General features: G+C 38.9%; 1 pseudogene; it reads left to right on the plus strand.

Moving 5' to 3' along the window:
* Positions 1 to 5,850: 5,850 nt before the first annotated feature.
* Positions 5,851 to 7,058, plus strand: LOC100630899 (glyceraldehyde-3-phosphate dehydrogenase pseudogene; annotated as a pseudogene).
* The last annotated feature ends 4,650 nt before the right edge of the window (positions 7,059 to 11,708 follow it).

Consider the following 11,708-nt stretch of genomic DNA (forward strand, 5'->3'; position numbering starts at 1 on the left):
TTCTATAAGTCTGTCCTCTTCTTTACTTTTAATCTCCTTATTGGCTGCTTCTATATATTCCTCTTGTACATGGCTAAATTTCCTGCCCAAATCTACATGGTTTTTCAACTTCGCCACGTGGTACCATTTCTACAGCAGTCTCCTATCCTGGTAGGCAACAACAAAAACATGATGAAAGATAACAGGTTGCGCCTTGGGTAAGCAGCTGACATAAAGGGGTTCAATATGAACTATTAGGGAACATTGACATTCACATTTTGTTCAGGTGTTGGAACAAAGTGGAGCCTGAAAGTAGGTGGAATTGTTAAATTAAGCTGATAGGAAGAGAGAAAGAAAGCAGTATTCAAAATAAAGAGTTTATATACTATCCTTAAGCAGGTATGCAACAGGACTAAGATCACATGTTTAAAAGGTCAAGCCAGCAGCGTTATGGAGAAAGGATCAGAGGTTGCCAAGTGGGGAAGCAGGGAGAGGAGTTTAAAGGTTATTGTAGCTATCCAAGTAAGAAATTATGAGGATTTTCTCTAAGGCTGTGGAAGTGAAAATGGAGAGAACACCTAGGAGTGGGATTGCTAGGTCATATGGTAAGTGCATATTCAATTTTATAATAAACCGCTAAACTAGATTCCAAAGCAGCCATACCATGCCATGTACCACATCATCACAAACGCTTGATATGTGTAGTCTTTTTATTTCTAGCCATTCTAATAGGTGTATAGTGGTATCTCAATTTGCATTTCCCTAATGACTAATGTTTTTGAACAGTTTTTCATGTACTAATTTACTATTCATATATATTCTTTGGTGAGGTGTCTGTCCAAGTCATTTGCCTATTTTTTTACATTTTTTATCTTATTATTATTCAGTTATAAGATTTCTTTCTATATTCTGGATCCATATAATTTATCAGATATATGATTTGCAAATATTTGCTCCCTGACTGTGGTTTTGGAAAAGCAAAGTTTTAATGGTTCATGCTGGATATTTTTATATTCTTATAAGTATTTTTGAGATTTGCTCTGGGGCGTAGTTAAATTACTTGGAAAAAGTTTGATTCTTTCAGGCATTTCTTTTAAACTTTGTTAAACAGGATTATAGCAGCATGTAGTCTAGGGATAGTTTTTCTATGCTGCTGAGACAAAACCCTTCTGAGTACTCTACCTGATAACCCATTAATTATAGGTCTTGCTTGTAGGAATAGAGATTTCTCCTGGCCCATGTGATATCTAAGGATTAATTCCCCTAATCCTTTTGGTTCTTTGGCTAGCCTTGGGAAGTTACTTCACATATGTACACTATTCGCTACATAACTGAAGATGCAAGGAGAACTTTCTATAGCTCTGTGGAATACCCTCTCCAATCAGCTCTCTCCTCTCTGGTATTCTATCCCAAAAATTCTTGCTGCTTTCCTCTTTCTGAGTTGTATTCTCTGCCTCCTCAATTCAGTGAGACCAATGGGCTGTTTGGATTTTTCCTTGTGGTGCTTTAGCATAGTTCCTGTCTTAGGGCAATAAGCTAGGGAAATCACAGAGCTCATTTCATTTCTTTCTTGTGTCTCAGAGACCATAGTCCTACTCTGCCTGTTGTTCAATGTCTTATAACAGTTGTTTAATATATTTTTCCAGTTTTCTAGTTGTTTAATGTAAGATTGTAAATCCAGCCCCCATTATTCATGGCTGGAAGTGGATGTCCCCAGTCCAGGCTTCTTGACTCCCTGTTCAGTTCTCTTTCTGCATTAATCACATCTCCCATGAAAATACCCTAATCTGTATACCTTTAAGTTCTAATTACTGAATCACTGTATCACTAGTCATCAGGTCTTCTAAAACCTTCGATATTTTAGCCTTAGAAGTGTCTCAAGCATTCCCAGGGGTCATTAGACCACACTTTGAGAATCACTGTGTTAGAGATACATCCACAAATATTTACTGGTGAAATGTTATGATGTCTTAAATTTGATTTAAAATGATATATATATATATATATACATATAGTAGACGAGGCACAATGGGTAGACAAGTGTTAATTTTTGAACCTGGATGGTGGATCCATAAGGGTTCACAATACTTATCTCTCTAATTTTCTATGTTTGTGATTTGTGATAAAAAGTTCAAAAAAAGTGTTTATTGTTTTTAATTGGATTGAATTTCCACTCTTCCAGTGAGTAATCTTTTCCTGGTAAGTATTTGGATATGATGCTTTCAAAAGGTGAAACCAAAGAGACTTTACATTCAAATAGCCTTCCACCATATCCCCTATACACCACGCATCCTCCTTAGTGTTTCCTCTCCTGTATTTATTTCCAGATAAAATACTTTTTAATTCAAGGAATTTATTTCCAGATAAAATTCCTTTTAATTCAAGGAATTAAAAATTATCCATATCAAATCCTAAACAAAATACTAAAAAATGAAATCCAGTGGCATATTTAAAGGATGCTGACCAGGCCCACCACGACCAAACAGGATTTATCCTGGGAATGCAAGGGTGGGTCAACATAATAAAATTAATCAATGTAATACACCACATTAAGAGAATGAAGGAAAAAAAAGAACACATGATCATCTCAATTGTCGCAAAAAAGGCATTTGACAAAATCCAAAACCCTTTCATAAAAAAAAAAACACTCAGTAAACTAGGAATAGAAGGGAATTTCCTCAACATGGTAAAGGACACTTATAAAATCTCCACAGCTAACGTTACATACTCAATGGTGAAGAACTGAAAGCGTTTACCCTAAGATCAAGAATAAGATAATATGTAAATATACAAGTAATATATATAATATATATTTCTAAAGAATCCACAAAAACTACTAGAACTAATAAATGAATTCATCAAAGTCGAAGGGCACAAATAAACACACAAAGGTCAGTTGTTTTTATTTCTTTTTTTTTTCTTTTAAAGACTGCCACCAGAGCTAAGATCTGTCAATCTTCTTTATTTCTTTTTTTTACTTCTTCTTCTCCCAAAAGCCCCCAGTACATAGTTGTCTATTTTTAGTTGTGGGCCCTTCTAGTTGTGGCATGTGGGACACCTCCTCAGCATGGCTTGATGAGCAGTGCCATGTCCGTGCCTAGGATCTGAAGTGACAAAACCCTGGGATGCCAAAGCAGACCACATGAACTTAACCATTTGGCCACAGGGCCAGCCCTCAGTTATTTTTCTATACACAAGCAATGTACAATTTAAAAAGGAAATTAAGAAAGAAATTTCATTTACAATAGCATTCAAAAGAATAAAATACCTAGGAATAAATTTAACCAAGGAGGTGAAAGATGTACACACTGAAAACTACAAAACAATGCTGAAAGAAAGTGATGAACTACATTAATGAAAAAAATATCCTTATTCATAGATTCAAATATGTAATATTCCTAAGATGATAATACTATCCAAAGTGATGCACGGATTCAATGCAGTTTCTATAAAAATTCCAATGGCCTTTTGCAGAAATGTAAAAGTTGATCCTCAAATTCATACGGAATTTAAAGGAGTTCAAAATAGCCAAAACAATTTTGAAAAAGAACAAAACCAAAGCACTCACATTTACCAATTTTAAAAGAATGCAAAGAAACTAATCAAAACAAGGTGGTACTGGCATGAGGATAGACAAATAGAACAATGGAAAAGAATTGAGAGTCCAGAAATAAATCCATATATCTATGGCCAGTTGTTTTCTGACAAGGGTGCCAGTTCCACTCAATGGAAGAAGAATAGTCTCTTCAACAAATGGTGCTGGGTCAATTGGATATCCACTTGCTAAAAAATGAAGTTGGATCCCTAATTCATACCATATATAAAAATTAACTCAAAATGGATTAACAACATAAATGTAAGAACAAAGACCATAAAACTCTTAAAAGAAAGCATGGGGTCAAATCACCATGATCCTGTATTTTGCAATGGGTTTTTGGATAAGACACCAAAAACATCAGAAACAAAAGAAAAAATAGATAATATGGACTTCGTCAAAGTTAAAAACTTCTGTGCATCAAAGAACATTATCAAGAAAGTGAAAAGACAACCTGCAGAACATGGCAAAATATTTGCAAACCGTATATCTAATCACAGTCTAGTATTCAGAATATATAAAGAACTCCTACAAGCGCAAAAACAAAACCACAACACAATTAAAAATGAACAAGCACCTAAACAGACATTTCTCCAGAAAAGATACAAATGGTCAAAAAACACGTGAAAAGATACTCAACATCATTGGTTGTTAGAGAAATGCAAATAAAAACCACAAAGAAGTGCCACTTCTCACCCACTAAAATGGCTGTAATTTTTAAAAATGGAAAATAACAAGCATTGGAAACGAAATGGAGAAATTGGAACCCTCATACTTTGCTGATGGAAATATAAAATGGTTCATATGCTGTGGAAAACAATTTGACAGTTCCTCAAAAAGATAAACATAAAATTATCTTAAGACTCAGAAATTCCATTCCTAGGTATATACCCAAAAGAATTTAAAAGAAGTAATGAAACAAATACATGTATGTTCATGTTCATAAGCAACACCATACACAACAGTCAAAATCTAGAAATGGCCCAAATGTCATCAATGGATAAATGGATAAACTGTGGTATATGTATGCAATGGAATATTATTCAACCATAGAAAGGAATATAGTACTAATACATGCTACAATATGGAGGAACCTCAAAAACAATATGCTGAGAGAAGGAAGCCAGGTATAAAAGGTCACATATTGTATGATTCCACTTATATGAAATATCCAGAATAGATAAATCTATAGAGGCAAAACACAGATTGATGTTTGCCAGGAAACAGGATATAGGGGAGATGGGAATAAACTGTTTAATATGTATAGGGTTTTATTTTAGAGTGATGGAAATATTTTGGAACTAGATAGAGGTGGTGATTTCACAAGATTACGAATGTACTAAATGCCACTGAATTGTTGACTTCAAAATGGTTAATTTTATGTTATGTGAATTTCACTTCAATAACTTTTTACAGATAAAAACATATGATAAAACTACCTATACCTTTTCTTCCTCCTTAAGTGAAACCTAGCTCTTCCCTGGGGATATAACATGCTCTACATCTCTCTATAGTAAAGGATGGTGTTCACTCACATTCCAAAGAAACAGAGTCCATGTTCTACTTGCTCCCCACTGCTGTTTTTCTCTTTCATGCACAGGATCCTCCTTTGGATCTCATGCCTTTACTTTATAACACTGTTATAGAGCAGTGTCATCTAGTAACCTTATGTTTACTCCCTTACATTCATTGAGGAATTTTGGCATCTGTATTAGCTTATTTTTTACTCCATGTTTTGTCATTATCTTAAGTGACTTCAAGTTTCAGATCTGACTCATCCATAAACCTGGACTCCCATGTCCCTTCTCCTTATTGCCAATTATCTTTTCCCATGGTCCTACCTTGAACTTTGTTATAATCTGAAATTCTTTACCCTTGAAACAATAAGATTTAAACTACTGTCTCTCCAGCTTTTTCTTGGGAGAGCCATTACTGCTCAGCAAGATCTGGTCATTCCACATCTGGAATCCAGTCTGTGGAAAAGTTAGATTATCTAAAGATTCTGAGAAGACCAGACACGCACTATTTTAGAGGCTGAAGTCCCCCCATCTCTTGTGTTCAAGGCCAGCTTATCCACTGGATGTTTGAATCTTATCCCTTTCTTTCCCCTTGGAAAACTCAGTGAATTAGTCATATTCTCTCCTGTATCTTGAATTTCATCTTTCTCTTGACTCTTTGTCTTAAGAATAAACGTTCCCAAGATGTTACCATTAAAAATACCCTCCCTCGGCTCTCTGCTCCTCCTAGTTCGACAGACAGCCGCTTCCGTTCCGCACTGCTAGCTGTGTGCCCGCGACGCGATGGTGAAGGTTGGAGTAAACGGATTTGGCCGTATTGGGCGCCTGGTCACCAGGGCTGCTTTTAACTCTGGCAAAGTGGATATTGTCGCCATCAATGACCCCTTCATTGACCTCAACTACATGGTCTACATATTTCAGTATGATTCCACCCATGGCAAGTTCCATGGCACAGTCAAGGCTGAGCACGGGAAACTTGTCATCAACGGAAAGGCCATCACCATCTTCCAGGAGCGAAATCCCGCCAACATCAAATGGGGCGATGCTGGTGCTGAATATGTTGTGGAGTCCACTGGTGTCTTCACTAACTTGGAGAAGGCTGGGGCTCACTTGAAGGGTGGAGCCAAAAGGGTCATCATCTCTGCTCCTTCTGCTGATGCCCCTGTTTGTGATGGGCGTGAACCATGAGAAGTATGACAATTCCCTGAAGATTGTCAGCAATGCCTCCTGCACCACCAATTGCTTGGCCCCCCGGCCAAGGTCATCCATGACCACTTTGGCATCGTGGAGGGACTCATGACCACAGTGCATGCCATCACTGCCACCCAGAGGACTGTGGATGGCCCCTCTGGGAAGCTGTGGCGCGATGGCCGAGGGGCTGCCCAGAACATCATCCCTGCTTCTACTGGTGCTGCCAAGGCTGTGGGCAAGGTCATCCCTGAGCTGAACGGGAAGCTCACTGGCATGGCCTTCCATGTCCCCACCCCTAACATGTCAGTCGTGGATCTGACCTGCCGCCTGGAGAAAGCTGCCAAATATGATGAGATCAAGAAGGTGGTGAAGCAGGCATCGGAGGGCCCCCTCAAGGGCATCCTGGGCTACACTGAGGACCAGGTTGTCTCCTGCGATTTTAACAGTGACACCCACTCTTCCACCTTCGATGCTGGGGCTGGCATTGCCCTCAACGACCACTTTGTCAAGCTCATTTCCTGGTATGACAATGAATTTGGCTACAGCAATAGGGTGGTGGACCTTATGGCCCACATGGCCTCCAAGGAGTAAGAGCCCCCTGGACCACCAAGCACCCAGCAAGAGAAGGAGAAAGGCCCTCAGCTGCTGGGAATGCTTGCCCCAACTTGACCCCCTAACATATTGAGAGTCTCCTGACCTCTACAGTTTCCATCTCAGACCCCCTGAAGAAGGGGAGGGGCTTGGGGAGCCCTACCTTGTCATGTACCATCAATAAAGTACACTGTACCCCCCAAAAAAATACCCTCCCTCAATCTCATAAGCATCTTCAGCTACCATCTGATATTGCTCTTTCCAGGTTCATTGTACTACAACTTTTACTACCTCATTGCTCAATGTCCTACTACCTCAATCATAATGTTACAGTTATATATTCCTAGATAGTAAACTGCCCCAAAACTTAGTAGGTTAAAACAATAATAATTTTCTTATACTCATTACTGTATGTTTCAGGAATTAAGGTAAGGTTCACTGGACAATTCTACTCCACATTGCATCTACTGGGGTCACTCAGTGACACTCCGCTGGTGGCTGACCAAGACAGCTTCACTCACATGCCTGGTGTCTTGGTGGGAATATCTGGAGGGCTGCGCTCAGAGAGTTTTTCTCCCTTTTCATGTTGCCTCAGAGCTTCTGCATGTGTTAAATGCAGCAGAGAGGTCAGGCTTCTTCCACAGTGGCTTAGCATTCCAAAAGATAGACCAGGGGAGAAAGTTCACGGCTTTCTATGACCTACTTTTGGAAGTTAGGCAGCATCAAATTCTACTGTATTCTACTTGTTAAACTGACTCATATCTGGGCCAACCCATGACCAATGGGAGGAAATTTCACAAAGGCATGACTACTGGGAGACATGTTTAACTGGAGCCACATGTTTCAGTCTACCATACCCACGCACTCCTCAACCCACTGCAATCTGGCTACTCTGCCTGCTACTCCACTGAAATTGCAATATCCAAGGTAAACAAAGTCCTCTTCTTAGTTGTTAAATTCAATAGATGCTTTTAAGTACTTTTTCAGCTTGCTTTTTCTGCTGAATTGTACCCTATTGACAACTAAATCATTGAAATTCTCCTCCCTTAGCTTATCTATATAACCTTCTCTGGTTTTACATTCACTTCTCTGACTGATCTTTGGTCTCCTTAAGAGAATCATTTCTTCTCACTTCTTAACTACTCAGCTTTGTTATCCGTTTTCTTTTTGCTCACTCTGCCCATGCTCTCTCGTCACCTAATCTACTCTTATGGCCTCATCTACCACTTTTATGCTGGTGATTCCTCAATCTACATCTCCAACCAATATCTCTCTCCACTCTTTCAGGCTAAAATGTACCAAGCCTACTATACATTTCCATCTGGAGGTGCCACAGACACACAAACTCAACATGGTTAAAGCTAAATTCATCCTATCCCTGAAACTTGTTCTTTCTCTTATGTTCTCTATCCTGTATTTACCATCCTTCCAGTTGCCCAAGACAGGAAACTGGAATTCATCCTCCTACCTACTGTATTATTTTACCTCATGTAATATGTCATTAATCTCTGAACATTCCATCTGCTAAAAACAGTTTTAATTTGTCTGCTCTTCTCCATCCCAAATAGAAGGTACGATGGAGGACTCAGGGGAAAAATTAGCCTGGTATTCTGACTTGTAAATTGTATAGAAATTACAGTTTACTGCAATAAGCTCAATTTTCTTTAAGTAGAGGTTTCCAGGAGATATCAGGATAGGGTACTCAAGGAGAGTGTTTACGACCTTTCTGTAGGGAGTAACACTCACAAGCAGCAGACTTTCTGACCCACGACACTGTCCTTAGAAGTTGTTCAGACTTTATTACAAAAAAACAGACAAGCAAAAAGAAAATGGGAAACCGTGCTTCTAAAGCCGGCCAGCTCCTGGATGGACAACCTCCCACTGGGACTCCAGCTGGTTTTATGTATAATGCATATGGAAACAATGCTTGCAAGTATTTAACAAAATGGGAAGGATTAACTAAGAATTACTTAAGTCTTAAATGGCCAAAGTGGGGAATGTTTGATATCTCAAAGCTACTGTATTTGTGCGCACAAGTAGAAAGAGCCGGCTCTAAAACTAAAGCAAAAGAATAGGAAGCTTATTATGATTGGCATTTGGAGGCTTCAAAACGTAATAATGATAAAATGAATTCTTTACAGGAGACTAACCGTAAATTGGCAGAGACTGTATCTGAATTAAAAAAGGATAAGAAGTCAGAAACTGTCCCACCCCGTTTATCCCTTCCATCTCCTCTGCAGCTGCCTTTGGAATCTCAGAGCTCATCTCCGTCTTCTCCCTCAGCACCCTTACAATTTCTAAAGAGCTCTATTCCATTGACTTAAAGTAAGCGCTTACAAAAAGTTTTTCTGAATAGAACTAACTCAAGTGTCTTTAAAGTTTATGGTATGAATTAGGGTGGCCCCAGGGAGAGAAGCCCAGGGCATCCTCACCTACATACCGATCTATATGACCAGATTCATATCTAAAGTTATACGACCGCACAATAACCAGACCCCCTCTTCACTGAAATCATTTAATGACTTTTTACATCATCCCTTGCTACAGGAACCCCAATGGTGGGATTTTCAAGGTAATGGACCCGTTTCTTTCATCTCTCTTAGAGTTACAATGGCCATTTTTGTCTCCTTTTGAGCTTTGCAACCAGGAAACAAGGAAATCTTTAAAGAGTCAAAGGCTCCACCCCTGGGAGCCCCAACTTTGGGTTTCTGGGCCTGATCACCCCAGCAACACTAAGTGGGGTGCCCTCTCTTGAAGGTTGACTCATTGAGCATTTTAGTCACCTACTGAGCCAGTTATGAGGGTAGGAGACCTGTGATTTATTCTGTGAACTGTCCTGCTGGGGTTATGTGCCCTGCATAGGAACTGTTGTGTGACTCTTATCTTGATAACCCTCTGGAAGAGGCCATGAGGGTGAGGTTTGATCTCTTCTTTTCCTTTCTTTGTCTGTTTTGCTCATCATCTCTTCTGTTGTCACCAAGTCGAGGTTAAGTTCAGGCTGGACCTGACCAGAACCTGGACCTTCTGTAAAATCAAAAACTTGAGAACATTTTGACAGGGACTTAACTCTCAACCCTGGCACTGGGAGCCCTGGCCTCCAGCCAGTTCCAGGCCTTGGCTTCCTGCTTCCCTGCCTCACCTTGTGCTGACTTAGGGGCAAAGTGCCCTGGCTATGTGGGACTTGATTAAATGTTATAACTATGTTGACACCCACAATCAGACCCTGCACCCTTCTCCAGTCCACTGTCAGTCGGACACTGGCTTATCTGCCATGGGGAATGCCGTAAGCATCCCCAGAGACTCACCACTAGGGTGCATTCTAACTAATTAGAAACACTTTGAATTGCATGGGTTATGCCCCAGAAACTCTAGCCGAGAGAAAACTTGAGGGGGTTCTCTGTGCCTTTATGATGTAGTTGGACAGGTAGATCAACCTAGAATGTCATTCAAGTTACAGTCCAGTTTCTGGGAAATCAAGCGCAATGGTATTTAGAAAATCCTTGCGAGAATGGAAATACTGCTCTAGAGGCATTTCAGATCCCACCCACTTCCTTTATCTCAAAAAGGATTATCATCTCCCCTCTCCAGGAACTACTACCTAGCCCATCAGTAATTCCTAAGACTGAAGAAAAAAAAGGGAGGGAGGAAAAAAACAGCTTCCAAATTCTTTTTGGTAACAATCTTGAGTTCTGCTAAGTTAAGTGATAAAAATCTGAGTATATGGGTGATTTTTGGATTGGATAGAACACAAACATTGCTAAACATATAAGTTTATCTACTTTTGGCTTTTTATTGCAGAGATGCTAAAAGTCTTTGGGTCTTTTACTGTAAAGTGACGTGTTCCTAGAAATTGCGAAGTGTTTAGAATGCTGATATAAAAGACAATTCATAATTGCTTACCTTTTGTCTGTTAATGGTTAAAAGTTCTAATTAACATATATAACTAAAGCTATTGGAAATTAATAAGGAAAACAGCTCTGCATTCAAGGAAAGTTAAAATGGATGTTGGCAGTAAAGAAGGTATAAAGAATGGAAGTATTTTTGTTTGTTCGGTTAAGAAAGATAAATTTGTCCTAATGTACTAGAAGGGAAGAAAGCAAGCATGGGGCAAATTCTTTATGTAACCAGAAAGTTGCAGGAGGTTTGTGAAGGAGAAATTCAGAAAGGAGTTTTATGCCTGGTCAAGTTAACTAAGATTAAAGTAAATCCAATTAAGTAAATGAGTTTTAATGTTAAAAATAAGCCAGTACAGAAACTAAAATTTGGTTTTCTTTCAAAGGATAATTTTCTTGAACTTTTGGCCTGCTCTAACTCTACCTAAAAGATAAAAATCTATGTTTTGTTAAAACAATTTCCTATATTCAGAAAGAAAGAGGTCTCTTCTAAAATTTTTTGACTGTGTTGTTTGCTCTTGACTGTTTCTGTTGTCACTTTAAATGGACACCTGAGCATTGTTTCACAGTAAGTGTTGTTTTCTATTTGAACAAGTATTTTAAAAACTTTTGACACTTTTGACAAGCTTCACTCTCAAAAATATTCAAGTCCTGAATAAAGCCTTTTCTTTTGACCTGGATGAAGGAGGAGGATTTCTCTGGGGATTTTCAGAGGACCCCTGGGACTTCACAGAGAAATTTGCACTCTCTTCCTATAAGGTGGAAGATTCTAAACTAATTAGGCTTATTTGGTCTGTAAAATTACATTGGAAGCATTGTCAGATAAAGTGATGATAATCTTTCTTAGTTGGTATTATGTGGGTAAATGTTACTGTTATAAGTGTTTTGAAAATTATATAACATTCCTAAAGCTCTGATCTGTCCTGGTTATCGGTCATAATT

Source organism: Equus caballus, chromosome X (assembly GCF_041296265.1).
Source record: "Equus caballus isolate H_3958 breed thoroughbred chromosome X, TB-T2T, whole genome shotgun sequence".
NCBI lineage: Eukaryota > Metazoa > Chordata > Mammalia > Perissodactyla > Equidae > Equus > Equus caballus.